Source organism: Talpa occidentalis, unplaced genomic scaffold, assembly GCF_014898055.3.
Source record: "Talpa occidentalis isolate TD23 unplaced genomic scaffold, MPIMG_talOcc4v2.1 talOcc4.5, whole genome shotgun sequence".
Classification (NCBI taxonomy): domain Eukaryota; kingdom Metazoa; phylum Chordata; class Mammalia; order Eulipotyphla; family Talpidae; genus Talpa; species Talpa occidentalis.
Genome location: NW_023604861.1, coordinates 36,726,443 through 36,744,593, shown reverse-complemented (window position 1 = coordinate 36,744,593; position 18,151 = coordinate 36,726,443). Strand labels below are relative to the sequence as shown.

General features: G+C 33.9%; 2 long non-coding RNA genes across 3 annotated transcripts in view; both read left to right on the top strand.

Annotated features, from left to right (window-relative positions):
* Nucleotides 1-9,622, top strand: part of LOC119259626 (uncharacterized) — a 28,750-nt gene extending 19,128 nt beyond the window's left edge. The window contains exon 4 of the long non-coding RNA XR_005128516.2: nucleotides 9,489-9,622. This is a non-coding gene — a long non-coding RNA (uncharacterized LOC119259626). The remainder of the gene's footprint in view (nucleotides 1-9,488) is intronic.
* A 748-nt stretch (nucleotides 9,623-10,370) lies between these two features.
* Nucleotides 10,371-18,151, top strand: part of LOC119259946 (uncharacterized) — a 67,048-nt gene continuing 59,267 nt past the window's right edge. For both annotated transcript variants that reach the window (XR_005128608.2, XR_008554313.1), the window contains exon 1: nucleotides 10,371-10,453. This is a non-coding gene — a long non-coding RNA (uncharacterized LOC119259946). The remainder of the gene's footprint in view (nucleotides 10,454-18,151) is intronic.

The following is an 18,151-nucleotide window of genomic DNA, read 5'->3' as shown; positions in this document are numbered from 1 at the left end:
CTTAGATAATTCTTTGCTAAAAAAAGCACACTGAAAATTTATAAATATGAAATGAATGAAATTATGGAAATAAAAAATATTGGTTTAAATCATACATTCAAGATGTTTTATTTTGATCCATTAATTCTTGATTAGTTATGGAAAGTTGCTTTATTATCTATAGTGATTCACTGTTGTATTGACTGTATGAGAGCTTCTTCCACCTGATAAAATTTTAAACAAAATCTTTGGAAATTTGAACATTTAGTATTTCATTATTTAAACATGTGTTTCTTTGATTTATAATAAGACACAATTTTTATGTAATTATTTTTGAATGTGGAATTTAGTGCACATGTATGAATTTTCTAGCTCTTATGCATAGCTCCTATTTATATCATAATAAAAATATTACTTTATATTTATATTACAAAGAGGTTTTACAAATTGCTATTTTTTGTGTGTGCTATTTTTTTCTTTCTGGTATTTTTAAAGCTGTGTTATGGTTATTAAAGTGGCATATATATGTGTTAATTAGAAATAATACACATTTTAAGAATTGAAAGCAATAGTTTATGACAATATTTATTGAAATATAAATAATTCTAGCAGACATCCTTATATATCTAATGTCTATTCTTATATACCAAAAGGAAATCAGAAGAAAAATATCTTCTTCAAAATTATATATTTTGTCTAGCCTCATTTGTATAAATTTAAAAATCAATATGAGGCATTTAAGGAAATGGGGACTGTATTCAATAATCTTAAATAAAGAAAAATTTTAGCATCAATACTTGTTGATTTTCTTGCATTTACAGTTATAACCCCAGAACATCCCAGCCACTCTCATGAGAATATTTCAAAGAATGTGAATGGTCTTAGATAGAACTAATGACTTTTTATGCATCGTGATTATACTGCTTCAGAGTTAGAGGAAGGGGGAAGTAATTAAGTTGCGTCTGAAATAGTAAAATGTGTCCTTAAAATTACTTCCTGGTTATGACTTGGCCTTTTATTGTATTTCTATTTCAGGCATTAGGGCATAGGCATTTCTTCTCCACGATGCATGGAGATAGAGTGCTTAATTTCTCTCTCACTCAAGGTTTATTTGTTTGTGAACTATTATAACTTAACAAAAATCACATATTATGGTGAGAACATATGAAAATAAGTGCATTAGTTTCAGTGTCATGGCATTCCGTCACTTGAGTGCACTGTGTTTTGCCTAACTGATGATTTTATGATAGATATTGTTTCTAAACCATAAACATCTTTATATTGGGCAATATTATAAAAATATGCATTATTTAAAAATATCTTTATATATGTATCTTCTTGGAAGATTGCTTCTGTATTTTGGATCACATGAAAGAAACACTTAAAATTTAATAGACAATAATAATGCAACTCGTTCTTCTACTATCAAGCACTAAACATCATCATTGTGTTACTCCAACAACACTAATCCTGTTTTCCTTAATAGAAAACTGTACCGTAAAATACCTTTATTTTGCATAAGCAAATCAAAAACAGGAGTGCTTGCATTTTCCTAAGCTCTTAGAGATGTCTGAGAAATATTTTCTTTGCCAAACCTAGGAAGTCCAATCTCTAGATTGCTAATGAAATCTAATATTTCTGTAGGTGTTGCTAGTCATTCTCAAATACATGGCTGATTGCTTCTTGTCAAAAGATAGAATTTCATGTCTTTTGCATTTGTAAGTCTTGTTAAGTGGCATTGACTTTTGTTCAAATTCATTGTATGTCAGACACCTTTAGAGGACAGAAATGGCATCTTCTAGGTGACAGGGCAACTTTTTTTTTAAGCAGATAAAGTCTTGTTTTATTGAAAGATTATTGAACTTTCTAACACAATGTTCACCTTTTTTCTCTAATGAAATATTTGACTTTGTCATGAATATGTATAATTTCTTCATAATATGTGTATGTATCTATATACATATATTTATATAATTTGTATAATTTCTTCAAGATAATAGTGCTGTCTCTTTACCTTTACAAGGATTCATTTGTCACTCCAATTTTATTTTTTGTCATCAGCTGTCTAGTAATTCAGTCAATTTTGTTCTGTAATGTGGGTAGAATTGGTACTTATTTTTCTTGTCAATATATTTATTATGTAAATCATATCTTTTATTGCTAATGCTTTCAAAAATTACACACAACTGTAATGTGAATATAGGTGCCATAAATCTTTTAAAAGTATATTTAACGTCTACTGCATTCTAGCTTGTCCCCCCACCCTATGCTCATAGTCGATAATTTAATTCCTAGATTAAATAGTCTGATACTTTTCTTCCTTAATTATGGAATAACCTCTCAGGAATGCTATTAATGAAAAAATGTTACTTATTTTGAGGGAAATATTTAAAGCCTGTAGGATTTCAGTTGCCTACATTAAAATGATCTTTAATCACAAGTATATAAAGTATTATCAAAATATAGGTGGTTTATCTTTATCATAGATATTTCAAACAAAATGAAATTTCATATATAATATTAACATCTAATTATTTTGAAAATATATTGCTTTTTTAGAATAGCTTATTTTTGCCAGTTTCAATGAAGATTTTAATATATATATCATAGAAAAAAAGTATGTGTTCTCTCATTCATATTTTAAAGCCATAACCACCAGTATGGTTGTATTTGGAGTAAGGGAATAATTAAGCTTAAATATGGTCATATGGAATGGTGATTTGATAGGACTAGTGTTTAATGTGTAGAGAGGCCAGAGTATGAGCTCTCTCTTCTCTCCTTTCTCTTCCCTTCCCAGCCACTCCCCCTCCCACATAAATAAATAAATCATGTGTGTATAAAATGAGAAGATGACTGTCTGCCACCAAGAAAAGTGTCATCAGACACCATCCTTGCTGGCACTTTGATCTGAGCTATCTAGAATTTGAATCCATGAGAAAATACCATTGTAATGTTTAAGTCACCTATTTGATGACATTTTATAATAGCAGCCTGAGAAGACTAATGTAATTTGTAAATACTTTTTACATATAAGTTCATTAGCCATTAACTTATCCATTCTAGAAATTTAGACTTATCTATGGCTATTTTTCTAATTAGGGGATACAATGTTAGGGATTTCTTTATGAATCTATATATAAAATAAAGTTAGACAATTTATCAATGATATGAATAAATCCCCCCAGTACAAGTATATATGTAAACATTTCTGTTTAGGCAAATATTAATAAATGATGAACACAATAAATTGAAGTTAGGAGAAAATAACTGAATGATTATTCATATTAACTGAATTAGCAGTGTGAGTACTTAGAATCTAACCTTAAAGAATCCAGTGGGAATGTTGGACTTGGGTTGTTTTGGAAAAGTGAGAAAGTATGTTTTGTTGATTGCTGGTCAACATGTTTTCCGTTGAGTTAATATGCCCAGAGGTCTAGAGCAGGTTTCAAATTAAATAAATCCAAAAGGAAGCACAGATCGGTATACAGTATGAAATACAAAATAGATTTGACCTTATATATCAATGATAAAATAATAATATTGGAGCATGATAAAGCTATAGATGAAGTGAAGAGGGCATGCCGGTAAGGATCCTGGGGAAAAAAATAAAAGGGAAAAATATGTTGACCATTTCCAAGTTTTGAACGATGTTCTACTTTGTTAAGAAATCACCTTTGTAAATGGAGAATAATCAGTAGAGCTCAGTTTCAAACCTCATTTGTAAAAAAGAAAAGGGATCATGAAAGACAGAAAAAAAGTATTCCATAAAAAATAGATATATGTAGAAAATGATTACTTGCAATTACATAAAAAGCTTTTTCTTTAAAAGATTCTGTCTTCAAAACTTCTGAAAGAAATAAAAAGAAGGGGCTTCTATCACAGCAGATAAAATGTTCATTGTATGAGGCATGTATATATTCTTTGAGGGTTTTTTTTCTTTCAAGTCAATCAGACAAGTACTTTACATGATAGCTTAGCCAGGGTTTACAGAAAGTAATTATTTTATGTGATATTGAATTCTTTAGCTATTGTTATAAAATACTTTTGAATTTTAAATATATTAGTATTGCAGTAACACAACCTACTGCTAGGATTAGATTTTTCCTTTTGCTTCTGTTGTATGTGACTTGCTAAAATATGGGTTTGTATAAATTATTTATTCAAATATAAGACTTACGCTGACTTATAAAAATGGAAACTTGAATTTTTTAAAAATAATGCAAGAATATTAGTCACATTATACAAATGCTACTAAAAGTTATTAGTTTTCATATGCTTGCTTTAAATTTAAAAAAAAAAAGTAAGGATACATGTTTAAACTTTTAAATCTCTTATTCTTAAAACCTTAACAAATTAGATAAATTGCATCTCTATAGGTCAAGACATATCATCTCACAATTTTGTGTATACTTGTAGTTATATAAATGAGTAAAATTGTTTTGTTATAAAGGCAGGGCAAAAAAAAATAATATTCTAGAAACATTCTATAAGTAACAAGAAGTCCTGTCTTGAAATTGAAAAACTGGTAAATTCTTCTTTTTTAATTAGAGAATCATGCTTCTGTCCTCAATATTAATTCTAATCTTTTTTGGTCACTTTTTATTATTTCTTAGAAGACAGTAAGAAATAGTAGCCCAAAATATTATGTCAAATGCTAGAGTTGAATATGTGGGAATGAGATAAAAGCAAAACAGATTATAGCTAAGAAGTTTGGAAAATGTTGCAAGGAATTTGTTCCATTGATTTTGAAATTCAGGGATTTAAAAAATGTAAATTAATTTCATCTAAAAGGCTCAAAACAAAAACCAAGAAGCAGCAAAAGCATTCCAAGAAGAAATTGACTTTTTTATTCATGATCTGGTGCAAATTAATTTTCTTTACATGTCACCTCTATAGAATGGATATAAAACATATACTCTCTGTATCAACCACTTAAGTAAAATCTCGATTATACTAATATTTTTATGGTAAATGTTTTCCAGCATCCATTCCCTCTTTCTCAACACACAGCAGTTCACTTTCTCCTTGCTGCCCTTAGTCTCAATCTTCCTTGACTGATTCACCTCCCAAAATCTTTTTGTTATTTTACATTAATCACACATTTGGAGTGGAAAACCAATTTTGGTAACTATGCTGCATCTGGTATCTAGATATGAAGTACCCATTCTCAAATTGATCATGTTCTAACATTCATTTGCTCTAGGAATCACTCCATTTCCCACACTCTTAATATCTTGTCCTTCCCTCCCTCCATTTGCTCACAGTGGATAAACCTAATCATTTTTATGAGTTCATTATCTGTATCATAAGTTAATATTGACTTGATTATTATTTGTGCATGTTGTAAATACATTTATGAAATATATTTAGTACAATTAATATTAACATCACCCCAGTCTTTATCAGGATCTGTGGAAAATGATAATAGTTGAAGAAAATCACACCTTCACATTAAGTGATCTCTAATTCATCAACCAAATTTTCAAATAGAATCTGGCACTCCTTTTGTCTTTCTCGATGATGTGACATGTCTTATATTCTGAAAGATGTTTGTTTGTTGATACTCTCTCTTTTCCCCTCTGAAACTTTCTCAAACATGCAAAACTTTTTTTAAGATTTATTTATTTATGCATACAAGAACTGGGGTACAGGCAAGAGGTGCGGTGGGTAAGAAGATTCACTAGAGACAGATTGGGGACAGAACAGGTGGATCTATTGAAAAACACTGCTGAGGGGAGCAGCGGACGAGACAGGAGAGGTCTGCTGTGCCATGTGGGTAGCTCCCTGGCAGTCCGGAGATGGAACTCGTGCTGCAGAGGCTGCAGATAGTGTCACAGTGCTGTGCTTAACCCCTTGTGCTACCAGGGAGGCCCCTGCAAAGCTTTTGTTAGTGCGCTACCAATGGGTACACTCGGACCCTCAAACTTGCATGTTTTAAAGGGTTTGGGCCTTCTGTGCATACAAAGGCAAAGAAAGCATACTTACTGTGAAAGAAATTTAATAGGATCAGTGTGCTTAGGAGAAAAGAAGAAAGGATAAGGCCTCCCTGGTGCCACAGATGGTTGGGATGTGGCCTGTGAGGCTGGCCATAGCCACTGCAGCATGGGTTCGATCCCCAGCCAGGGAGGTGAACCACATAGCACAGCAGACCTCTCCTGGCTCGCCTGCTGCTCCCCTCAGCAGTGTGTTTCAGTCAGTCTGCCTGTTCTGTTCCCCACTCTGTCTCTGGTGAATCCTCACACACAGTCACCCTCACCACCCCCCCACCCCTGGCACCTCTGTCCTGTGCCCCAGTTCTTATATGAATGAATAAATAAATCTTAAAAAAAAAAGAAAGAAAGGATAATTGCTTCCCAATAAAACATCCAAAATCACCTATTCCCTCGGGAGTGAATTCCCGGTCAAATAGGCTTGGCCCAAAACAAAGTTTCTGAGGCCTGAAAGTTTGCCACAAGTCTAAGGAAACTTCTGGCAAGGAACCATAGGAAAGGGGCAACAAATCTGGGATGAAAAACAAAATCAATGTGCATGCTATATAACCATTGCCAGCCTCCAAAATGTGTTCTCTCAACCCCATGTCTCTTTTAGGTGTCTCTACATGTGTTTCCTCCATGTCCCCCAGGTCCTTGGTGTAAATCCAGAACTGGAAAGGAAGAGAGGCCTTCTTCTCATCTCTCTCAACGCCTCTTTAGCCCTGATATATAGTTACACTTGGCTGCTCAGTTCCACCTCCAAGACCCTAGTAGCTAGTGCAAGGTAGCAGCATGTAAATAGGAGCAGGGAACATGGTACCTACCCCCTTTATGGAGATGCCTCTGTTTTACTTTTATTTCTCATTCTAAGTGGCTAATATAGCTTTATATTTCTTTAAAATATAAAAATTTTCTAAGATACAGATATCATAGTAGGTATCTAAAGAAATATTAATAGCAGATACATACTTAGCTGCAGAGTACTCAAACTTCTTTAAACAAATGTATTAAACACCACCTCTCATCACATTCTGTGCTTTCCTTCCTGTGTCTCTTAATTCATGCCAAAGGTTTCTCTCACTCTTGACCTTAGAATCATCTACGTTTGCCTTCTCAAAGACATTTAAGCTTACATAGTTGTCTCTGATGAATCACATTTTTATACCCTTTATTAGATGAATGGCATCAACAAAGTTCTAACATTTGTACATACTTTGAAACAACCAGATGCACAATAAAATTTAAATCAGTCTTTGGATATTTCCACATTTCTGGACTTACAGTCAAGGTTTTGAACATTTCTAGCACAAAAGCCTGCCTTGAGTACATTTAAAGAGTAAACATAAAAATATTTCTTACTGAGGTATTTCCAGCTTACTTCAAAAAACTGTCATAGCATTATATTATCTCTAAAATAATTTGAAAAATGCCAATACCTACTTATATTTCAAGTTTATCAACCTCTGTTCATACTTATTAGGCTCCCAAGACTATTATTACTATGCTCTTGTATTTCCTGACCAGGTTTTCTGAAGCTCATTCACTAATTAAAGACAACAGGATTCTTTGTGATGATTTCAATTTAATTAATATAGAGAGCTGAAGCTAATTAGTGTATTCAATAGTCAAATATATTGAACTGACAAACAAAATAATTATAAATATCAAAATATGCACTTTAATATAGTAAGTAAAGTTCTTCTATTAACAAATACTTACATTTCATTTTAAAATAGAAATAATTAAAACCAGTTCATCTGAAGAGATTCTAATACTTAATGAAAAAATATTTTTGCATTCTTTTCAAGTTTCACATTAATTATACCAGAGATTTCACGACAAGATACAAAAAAAAATATAAAACAAAACAAGCAACAAAATATAAATGAGTAAATTGAGCAGGGAAGGAAGATACTTTCATATAAAGCAGCTGATGAGGGAAAATAGAATCAGTTTTATTATGTAATAGAGGGATCTTAAATTCAAATATACTAATATTTATATATTGGTTCATCATTTTTTTTTTTTTAAATTTATTTATTTATACAAACACTGGGTACAGTCAGAAGCGCGGGAGGGTGAGAGAATTCACCAGAGCCAGAGCGGGGAGCAGAGCAGGCAGAAGGACCGAAGTACACTGCTGAGGGGAGCAGCGGGCGGCAGGAGAGGTCTGCGCGCCGTGCAGGACCCTCCTCCGGTGGCCGGGGAGCAGCCGGGGATCGAACCAGCGCTGCAGAGGCTGCGGGCAGCTTCGCAACCCAGCGCTCAACCGCTGCGCCACCGGGGAGGCCCCGGTTCATCATTTTTAAGACAATATAATCAGAGTCCCATGAACTCATAGCTAGACCATATACAATTACATGTATTGTTAGTTTGTGGGATCTGTGAATACAATCAGCAGAATTACTGTGCAAAAACATAAGAAACATTGAGAGAGGGAGTGGTTGTGCATTAAATATGTTGTTTAGAGCTTATTCTTCTGGACTGACCTTGATAAATACCTACAAAGTATTAAGTCATGTAATATGTAGGGGAAAAGCATTTCAAATAGAATGAAAAGCAACTGCAAATATTCAAAGCAGGAAAATGACTGGCATGTACAATGACCATAAAGGGAAATAGTGTGACTTGAGTAAAGTGAAATAAGTGATAGAGCAGTAAAAGAAATAACCAGAGAGGTTTTGGCAAGAGGGGCTTACACTCGTTGCATATGGCTCAAGCCATACCTATATCTATACCTGTATCTATACCTATACCTATCTATATTTTTATCTATATCTATATATCAATCTACCTATCTGCATAATGAGGCATTGAAATCTATGGAGTAACATAAAATTGGGAATGAGGATGGGATAGCAGGTTGGTGAGTGAGACATCTCTGCCATACTGTAGTCTGGTACACATTAAATATTATGGCACTCAATAGTAATTTAATAATATAATACTCTGAAAACTGTTGGCACTTCCCCACCATTTCTAGTTACAAGTTTCCATCTTAACATACATGTTTCAGATGATTTATTAGCCAGCCAGCCAAGTACATCTCTTTTCACTCCATTATATAACATGTGCTTCAGTCTAAATGAGCCATATTCTGTGCCATGTTAAATTCTTAAATACTAGAAGTTATTTTTCACCACTGCATATCTCCAGAGGCCCCAGATATATTTTATATTTCTATTGAAGCACATAGTATATCATATTCTATTTATCTTTGCTTTTTTCCCTTATCCAGGTGAGATTTTCTTCAAGATTAATGGCATTCTAGAAGATATTGTGGTGCCATAATCAGAAGATTCTTATTAGTTGTATTATCAGAAGCACACAAGAGTTCTCTTTTTCCTTTCTGCATTAGCTAATCTCTCCCTTGACTCAGTCTGAAAATGACAGTCACATTCCTCTGTAGCTTGCTAAACCCTTGTGGAATGTTAAAACAAATAAAATGTAGATGAAGTTGTGGGGTATCCTCTAAGAAAGTCTTGCTAATATAAAATGAGGATATGGGAAAATTCTATTCTTTATTTCCTCCTTTAGGTATTTCAATTAGCATCTGATTCTTGGAGCTTTTGAAAGCATCATACTTCTATGAAGATCCACATTTGGAAACCCTGAGGATGGTAGATTCAAGAGATAAGTACTTAAGCTTCTTATTTGTGAACTCCTGAAATAATACTGAATAATACTTAACTTTGATCTAGTCAGGATGCTAAACGATTGCCTTTTAATTCAATTTTGCTAAGTTGCTCACTCTTCATCATTTTGTCTTTATGGTTAGGAGCTTTACTATACAGAGAGTTAGCCTCTGACCATATATTGCTTTTAAAATTTAAATTAATTTAAATTCCATTGAAAGTATAGCTCCATCAACCTAGCCATATTTTAAGTACTGAGTAGCAACATATAGCCTCTGGGTATTGTAATGCAAAGTAGATAGGGAACAGTTCTGTCCTTCCTATAATTGTATCACACAGTGCTAGACCAGAGGTTTTATCTCTCACAGTCTCAATACAACTCTAGCTAATCTCTACGCTCAAACAATTATAAGAGGAATTCATGTATGTTTAATGTATCAGCATCATCCAATTCAACCATGATCTTGTCAGAAAATACATTTTTCCTACTAAGAAGTATAATTGCAGAAATAATTTTTTTTTGAAATGTGTGTGTAACCAAAAAACATCAAGCAACATTACCCAGTAAGGGATAGTGTGTTACATTTAAACTGATAAAGAAGTATTATGCATTTAACATGGTGTTCTTCATCAAAAAAAACATTCACCGCTGCATTTCAGTGTTCCCATATTGCCTGCATCTTAATAAAACTGAAGAAATGCTTCACCACCCGTTTGACCTTTGACCCCAAACACGTAGACAGTTTAATTGTAACCTTATAACCTTACTTCATTCTTGTAACAGGCCTTCCTCAACAGCAGGAATTGAACCTGTATTTCCAAATGAAAGAGAGCAACATGTGAATAGCTGGTGATTTAGTACTACAGGTGAGCAGCTTGTCAGATTCACCAGTCTTGTCTGAGTGTATCGAAGTAAAGTTTTGGTAAACCCCTTTGATACTAAAATGATAGTACTCAGTTAATTTTGCAAAGCCACCCTGCCTTATTCGTTTCTCAGTCACTTCCTCTCCCATTCAACTGTACATCGACATTATTATTTTACCATTTTGTTTTGCTCTGTGAGCATTCTACATGAGAATGTGCTAGCTCTCTAAGCAAGTGTACAGAATGTCTTCTGCAAATGCTTTAGTGGTCCTGTTCATCATTTTTCTCACCTTGTCATAGGTAACTACACAGTATCCACTAAAAAATGGCATCAGAATAACATAAAATTATTTCAAGAAAAATATATAAGAAAGCTATCACTAGGAAAATTATTTATAGAACCAAAAGTGAATATTTTTTCTAAAGATTTATTTATTTATTTATACAAGCACTGGGTACAGTCAGAAGTTGCGGGAGGGTGAGAGAATTCACCAGAGCCAGAGCGGGGAGGAGAGCAGGCAGACTGAAGAAATACACTGCTGAGGGGAGCAGCGGGCAGCAGGATAGGTCTGCGTGCCATGTGGGACCCTCACCCAGAGGCCGGGGATCAAACCGGCGCTGCAGAGGCTGCGGGCAGCTTCGCAACCCAGCGCTCAACCGCTGCGCCACCGGGGAGGCCCGAACCAAAAGTAATTTTGATGAATGACAACACAACCAAGCTAGATAAAGCAATTCACTACATTAAAAAACAGAATATGAAATCTTGTTAAGCAAATGGAATATTTCATTTTGTTGATTCATATCATTTGTAGATTTGTATATCCACATTCAAAATTGTGCTATGATCATTAGTTTGTTGCTATATTTTATTTACTTAGTTTTTATTTACTAGCTTCCACAAAATAGCTTCATAATATAAATTGGCAGATTTTGATTTCTATTTCACAAAATATTCCTGCCAAGTGAAGATCATGATGTTCATTTTTCACTTCAAATGCATATTTAGTTATTTCTTTCAGACTCTAGGCACCGTTGAAGTTTTATTTGCATTTCCTGTACACTTTTTCCGTACTGCTAAAGCTCTGTCTGTGAGCTCTGAAGCAGGAGATTCTCTCAACTTGCCTCTTGGACCCAATAAATCTCATACTTCAAAATATAGGTGGAGAGGCATTAACCTCTGATTTGTTCCCTTTTGAAATGATATATTAACACAGCTATAAACTGTTGCCTTCTCTTATGCATTGTTGTATCAAATGACACAGATACATCAAACCTGTAAAATCAGAGGAAACATGCATCTTAGCACTTAAACTTCTTTACTTTGCTTAGAATTTCAAAACACATCTATTCATAAATAAAACTTGCTATATAGCCTCACTCATACAGTGTTCTAAAGGCTAGAGTAGAGTTTTATCTTTTTGTCAATTTAATTACATCAATATTGCTTTCTCTTAAATGAAAATACATCACTTAAAAACACATTAGGTGAATTGGGAAATTAGGTGCCTTTGAAAATATATAAATAAAAGGACTATAAACACCAGTATCATTATCATAAGACAATGTAAAGACATTTCATTCAGATACAAGTTTTCCAATGATCATACACATATTGCATCTCTCCCATTGAAATGTGCAATCCCAAGAATATAGTAATATCAGGGTCTATTATTTCTGCTACTATAGATAATGATAAACATTATAACTCATATACAATGTTGATGTATGATATGATGAGAAAAGTAATTGGAGCTCATGATTCATAATTATGATGAATTCCAAATCAATGATATTGCCCATAGGCCAGTTAATGTTCTGCAATGAACATCTATAATAGAATTTCTAACAGAATTATTACTTTTAACATAATAAAAAGAATATTACAAAGAACTTTGTCACATGTATTTAGGGTCTATGTTTTCACATATCAATTTCTCAGTTCTTATTTTTGTTTTTCTTTGGTCTTTCCCTTATCCAGAACATATAGTAGAATTATGAATTAAACTCTCATAGTAATTTTATCCACAGATATGATCTCACTATGGTATCAAATCATGTGTTTTCCAATACTGCACATAAACATATAAACATACTTGATACATACTTGATGTCTGTAAAACATCAATATTTGAAAAGGATTTAAGGATGAAATATCTCCTTTATACTCTATAGGTGTGAAATAAAAATCCTGATGGTATGGTAAATACCAATGTGAGGTAACACTTCATTGTTGTTTAAATTTGCATTTCCCTAAAGATAAGAGATGATAAAGATCTTTTCATGTGCCTGTAGGTCATCAATTTGTCTTCTCTGGAGAAGCATCCATTCAGATCTCTGCCCATTTTTAATAAGGTTGTTTTTGTTGCTGACTTTTAGGAATTCTTTATATATTTTGGATTTATCCTTTGTCTGAGGTATGATTTGAAATTATCTTCTCGCAAAACTAAATCCAAAATGTTTCCCATAATATTCTCTTGATTTCTACTGTTGAACATGGTCTTAGCAGACTGTTGTAGGCTATACCGCCATAGATCTGTAAAAGATGAATCTTAGATGAACTTGTGGGGCCCCTTCATACATGTTTTGGTGGTTCATGATCCAAGGATGAGGCAAATCTTTTTTTTTTTTTTTTTTTTTTTTTTTTTAATGGGACCCTCGCCTGTGGCCGGGGATCGAACTGGCACTGCAGAGGCTGCAGGCAGCCTCGCAACCCAGCACTCAACCGCTGCGCCACCAGGGGAGGCCCGAGGCAAGTCTTTTATAGCAGTACAATCTTAGCAGCTTCACTTCAAGTTTTTGGTCCTCTCTGATGTTTGTTTGTGTTTTATTTATTCTATTCTCTGTGTCTTTTGCTTTATTAAAATTTTATGCAAGTGTACAATGTGGAGTTTCATAAGGAATTTCATTTATACAACTGTAGGTAATGTCTGCAGCCCATAATTTTTTATTTTTTAGTTAAGTTTCTCTAAGTCCCTGAAATAAAGACAGATACAAAGATTTTGAAGTGGGTCGATGCCCAGATATTCTAATAATTCTCATAGTAACACCTAACTACTGTCATTTTAATTGCTTTGAGTATAATAGAAGATTTTATAAAGTTTAGATTTCTGAATCAGAACTTTTTTTTTTTTAATTGAGGTAGCATTAATTTACAATTCTGTATGTGATTCAGGGGTCTCGACATTATATATGATTTCAATTCCTTATACTAAAAACAGAAAAATGCATTCTCTTCATTGGCTGACTACTGTTCAATAGATCATGAACATAATCCTCATCTAGAAAGTCAATAATCAACATCATAGTATCCGTATATTTTAGGTTCTAACCTATTATAAAGTAGTGACACCCTATCACTGGAAGGCAAATTAGAAGTCCTTAGCCTAGGTGACTCATTTTCTAAATGCAAAATCTGAAGCCTGAAAAAATTAATTGCCTTTTTTTTCTTTCATATTCCTACAACTGGTCATAATAATAGGTCACTTAAGTAATCTGAAATGTAATTTTTTTCCTCACCTTGTTCTTATAGCTGTCCTTCTTGTCACCGTCAGTCACTCTTACTAATGCCCCTGCAGTGCTTCTTAATGTCTAACTTTTCAGAAGTTAACACTTGCAGTCTGTACATATGAACATTTCGAAATATCATGTCTGATATTGCTCACTTTTAAACTGAAAAAGGAAAAGTCATATGGTAAAGATTATTTAGAGAAATTTTAATTTATAATTTTATGCCATTCTTACCTTGAAAGGAAGTGGCAATCAAAGCAATAGAAAATATGTTATTTAAACATTTTGCCCTGGGCCTCCCCTGGTGGCGCAGCAGTTGAGCGCTGGGCTGCGAAGCTGCCCACAGCCTCTGCAGCACCGGTTCGATCCCACATGGCGCGCAGACCTCTCCTGCCATGCCCACTGCTACCCTCAGCAGTGTATTTCATCAGTCTGCCTGTTCTGTTCCCCTCTCTGGCTCTGGTGAATTCTCTCGCCCTCCCATGCTTCTGACTGTGCTTGTATATATAAATCAATCAATCAATCAATCTTTTAAATAAATAAATAAATAAAAATTTTGCCCTATGGTTGTTAAAGCAACAAATTTTTTTTTAAAAATATCGCACTTTCCCTTAAATTTCAGCTGAATTTCAGATGTTTTTTTTCTTTAAAATTAAAGGATATTTGGGTTATAATTGGCAAGAATTTTTTTTATTATTATTTTTCAGAATGGCTCAACATTTGTAAGCACCCCTAAGATGAGAAAAGGTATAAAAAATGCCAGAAATAGTCTTCAGAACTATACAGTTTAACTAAATAGAGAAACTCATAAATTGGAGCCCCACTTATGAAAAGTTCCCTTTCCGGGACAAGAAATGGGAAGGACACACAAAGGAAAAAACCTGGTTCCCATTCTTGTACCTGAATTATTATAACCTTGGAGATAGCTTCATTTTTTAACCTTGGTTTTCATGAATATTTATTTTATATGATTCTATGAAGGTTAACCAGAATTCCTATTAAAAACTGACAGATTCAAGTTTCCATGAGTGACATTGACCTAGTCTAGGGAATTTCTGGAATAACTATTCATGTGATTTCCAAAGGAGACTATTTAATAACATACCCCAGAACATAACCATATCCTGTACTTCAGATTTGTCCTGTGTTATTACTATGCCCCCAAATGTTAAAGGAATATTTTTCTTCTTACTCATTATTAACAATCTCTCAGGATCCCTCACTACAACTGTGAGGAGGAATGCTCCTGGAAATTTCCCTCAAAATATCTCCTCAACATTTAGATATATCTGTATTCCGTTATTCTCAAGGTTGCAGATACAAAGTTTAACAGAACTTTATCATTATATCTATTTTATAGTGAATATTAAATTTAATGAATCTTACATCTAAAAATTTAACATTTTATAAACAAATATTAAAGTTCCTCTGCCTCATAATCTCATGTTCTAAAATTATATGAAAATCATTAAATAATGCAAATCATTTTTCAGTTGCTTATACAATGAAAATTAAACAAAAATAAAACAAATGTTGCTTGATATAATGTGAAATCAGTATGATCCTTATTTTGAAAAATGACAATATTCAAATAAACTGAACTAATTCTCTAAAATAGAAATAGCTCCTTTATGATTCTTTAAGGTGATATAACCTGAAAACCTTTTGAGTCATATAAGGATTATAGTATTAGCGACATTTTTATAGAAAATAGTAGTTTAATCCCACTAGATATTATTATTAAATCATTAATATATTAACATGGAAATGAGATAAGAGAGAAAGCAAAATGCAAATCAGCCCCTAATTCAGCCAATGCATCCCTGTTTCTTCAAGATAGACAAGGAGATCAATTAGTATGATGTATATGTAGAAAAGTATACTGAGAAAAGCATAATAAAAAATAATAATAGATATTGATGAAATAAACTATCGATCATTAGAAGAATGTTGTATAATATGACGTACAAGGAAAAAGGAGACTATATTGATATTTTACCCCTCATCTCATAAATCTTTGACTTGAAAAAATAAGTGTGGGGCCTTTAGTGAATGAAGATAAAGAAATCACAAGAGAAAACTAGATGCCAGTTATTTTTTTTTTTTCCCCCTTTGTTCATTAGCTGTTATTTTGGCCTGGAGCTTTCTTTACTTTCTTTGCTTAAGAAGAACTACTCATTCAGGAAGGCTAAAAATGTGACAGACTCCCAGGGACAATCAGCAAGGACCAACCTGCTTAGAGCTCTTGGCTAGTAGTTCAGGTCGAGAGAGGTCTAGTTGGGATCACCAAGTAGGAGTTCAATCTGGATTTAAGAGAATAATTTGTTTTAAAATATAAGAGGTGGACCTTTGTCTAAACTATCTCAGGTTGAAATTTATAAAGCCCAGGAGCACAGCAATCATAATGCAGGACAATCGAGAACCACCAGTTTCACCTGGGCATGCTTTATTGTACACAAATGTACTTTCTAAAGAATTTATTTTATCATCAAGAACCAAAATAAGGGCTTCCCCGGTGGCGCAGCGGTTGAGCGCTGGGTTGCGAAGCTGCCCGTGGCCTCTGCAGCGCCGGTTCGATCCCTGGCTGCTCCCCGGCCACCGGAGGCGGGTCCCGCATGGCTCACAGACTTTTCCTGCCGCCCGCTGCTCCCCTCAGCAGTGTACTTCGGTCCTTCTGCCTGTTCTGCTCCCTGCTCTGGCTCTGGTGAATTCTCTCACCCTCCCGCGCTTCTGACTGTACCCAGTGCATGTATAAACAAACAAACAAACAAATAAATAAATAAATCAAACATGCCTCTATTTAAAAAAAAAAAAAAAGAACCAAAATACTTACATCTAAATATGTCCTCCGGTGATATTCCTTAAAATGAGCAAAAGCAGGAGCTCAGAACTTCTCAAACTGACTGCTCATTATTTCTGAGGGTCCTTCACAAAGTATGCTTGAATCACAAAGAGATCTGCAGTCATCTTAGGTATGTCCAACCTTACTTCTTCCACTTTAGCAAGATGCTTAGAGAAACCTTAGTGTTCCCATTCTTCCACTCAGTCTTTTAAGTCCCAAGAGCATGCAAATTTAAATTGCCTGAAGTCTGCAAAAATGGTCTCCTCTTCTTGTGTCTAAAGTAGTTCTGCCTCTTTTCAGAGCATCAGAATCTCTCCTCAATATTTTCTTTTATTTCAATCATGATAACAGGGGAAGAAGTACTGGTTTCAGTATGAAGTATAATTCTAAATAAGATTTTCAGTATTGCTACTTTCCTAGTAATGTAAATATAGCCATATCAATTTATTAACTCATTGTAAACTCCATAGAAATAGGTTAGATACATAGACTTCATTTTTCTATTTGGAATAATTTTCAAACCATTTTATCCATCTATTTATTTTACAATTTAAAATAGCATTAATTTCTTAAGGAAACCCTTTACCGTTATTTCAAACTTCTGTGAAAATAACACCTAACCATCATACTGCATTGCTGAAATGTTTATATATGATACAAATAATAACAAGTCTACAATTAAAAATATTCTCACTTTTGGGCCTCCCTGGTGGCGCAGTGGTTGATCACTGGGTTGCGAAGCTGCCCACAGCCTCTGCAGCGCCGGTTCGATCCCCAGAGGAGGGTCCCACACGGCGCTCAGACCTCTCCTGCCGCCCGCTGCTCCCCTCAGCAGTGTACTTCGGTCCTTCTGCCTGCTCTGCTCCCCGCTCTGGCTCTGGTGAATTCTCTCACCCTCCCACACTTCTGACTGTACCCAGTGCTTGTATAAATAAATAAATAAATAAATAAACAAACAAACAAACAAACAAACAAACAAAACAAGAGTTCTTTAAAAAAAAAATTCTCACTTTCAAAAGGAAATAGGCTAAAATTGTATGTAAGTAATACAGACACTAAAACAAAAACTTAAAAAAACATATAATCAACAATTACATGATCAATATTTAGGAAATGTATTTACTACAATAATGTCATATCTTAAACACCAAACATTTATAAATAGCTGACTTTGTTATCCAATCTTCACATACTTTAATTCATTACAATAATTCAATGATGTGTATTATTTTACATATGAGGAAACTGAAACATAGGAATATTATGTAACTTATCTAAGAGGTAAAAGAGCTGAGGTTAACACCCAGATGGGTCTGTAATCTCAACCATTTGCCCTCTACTACCCATTTGTG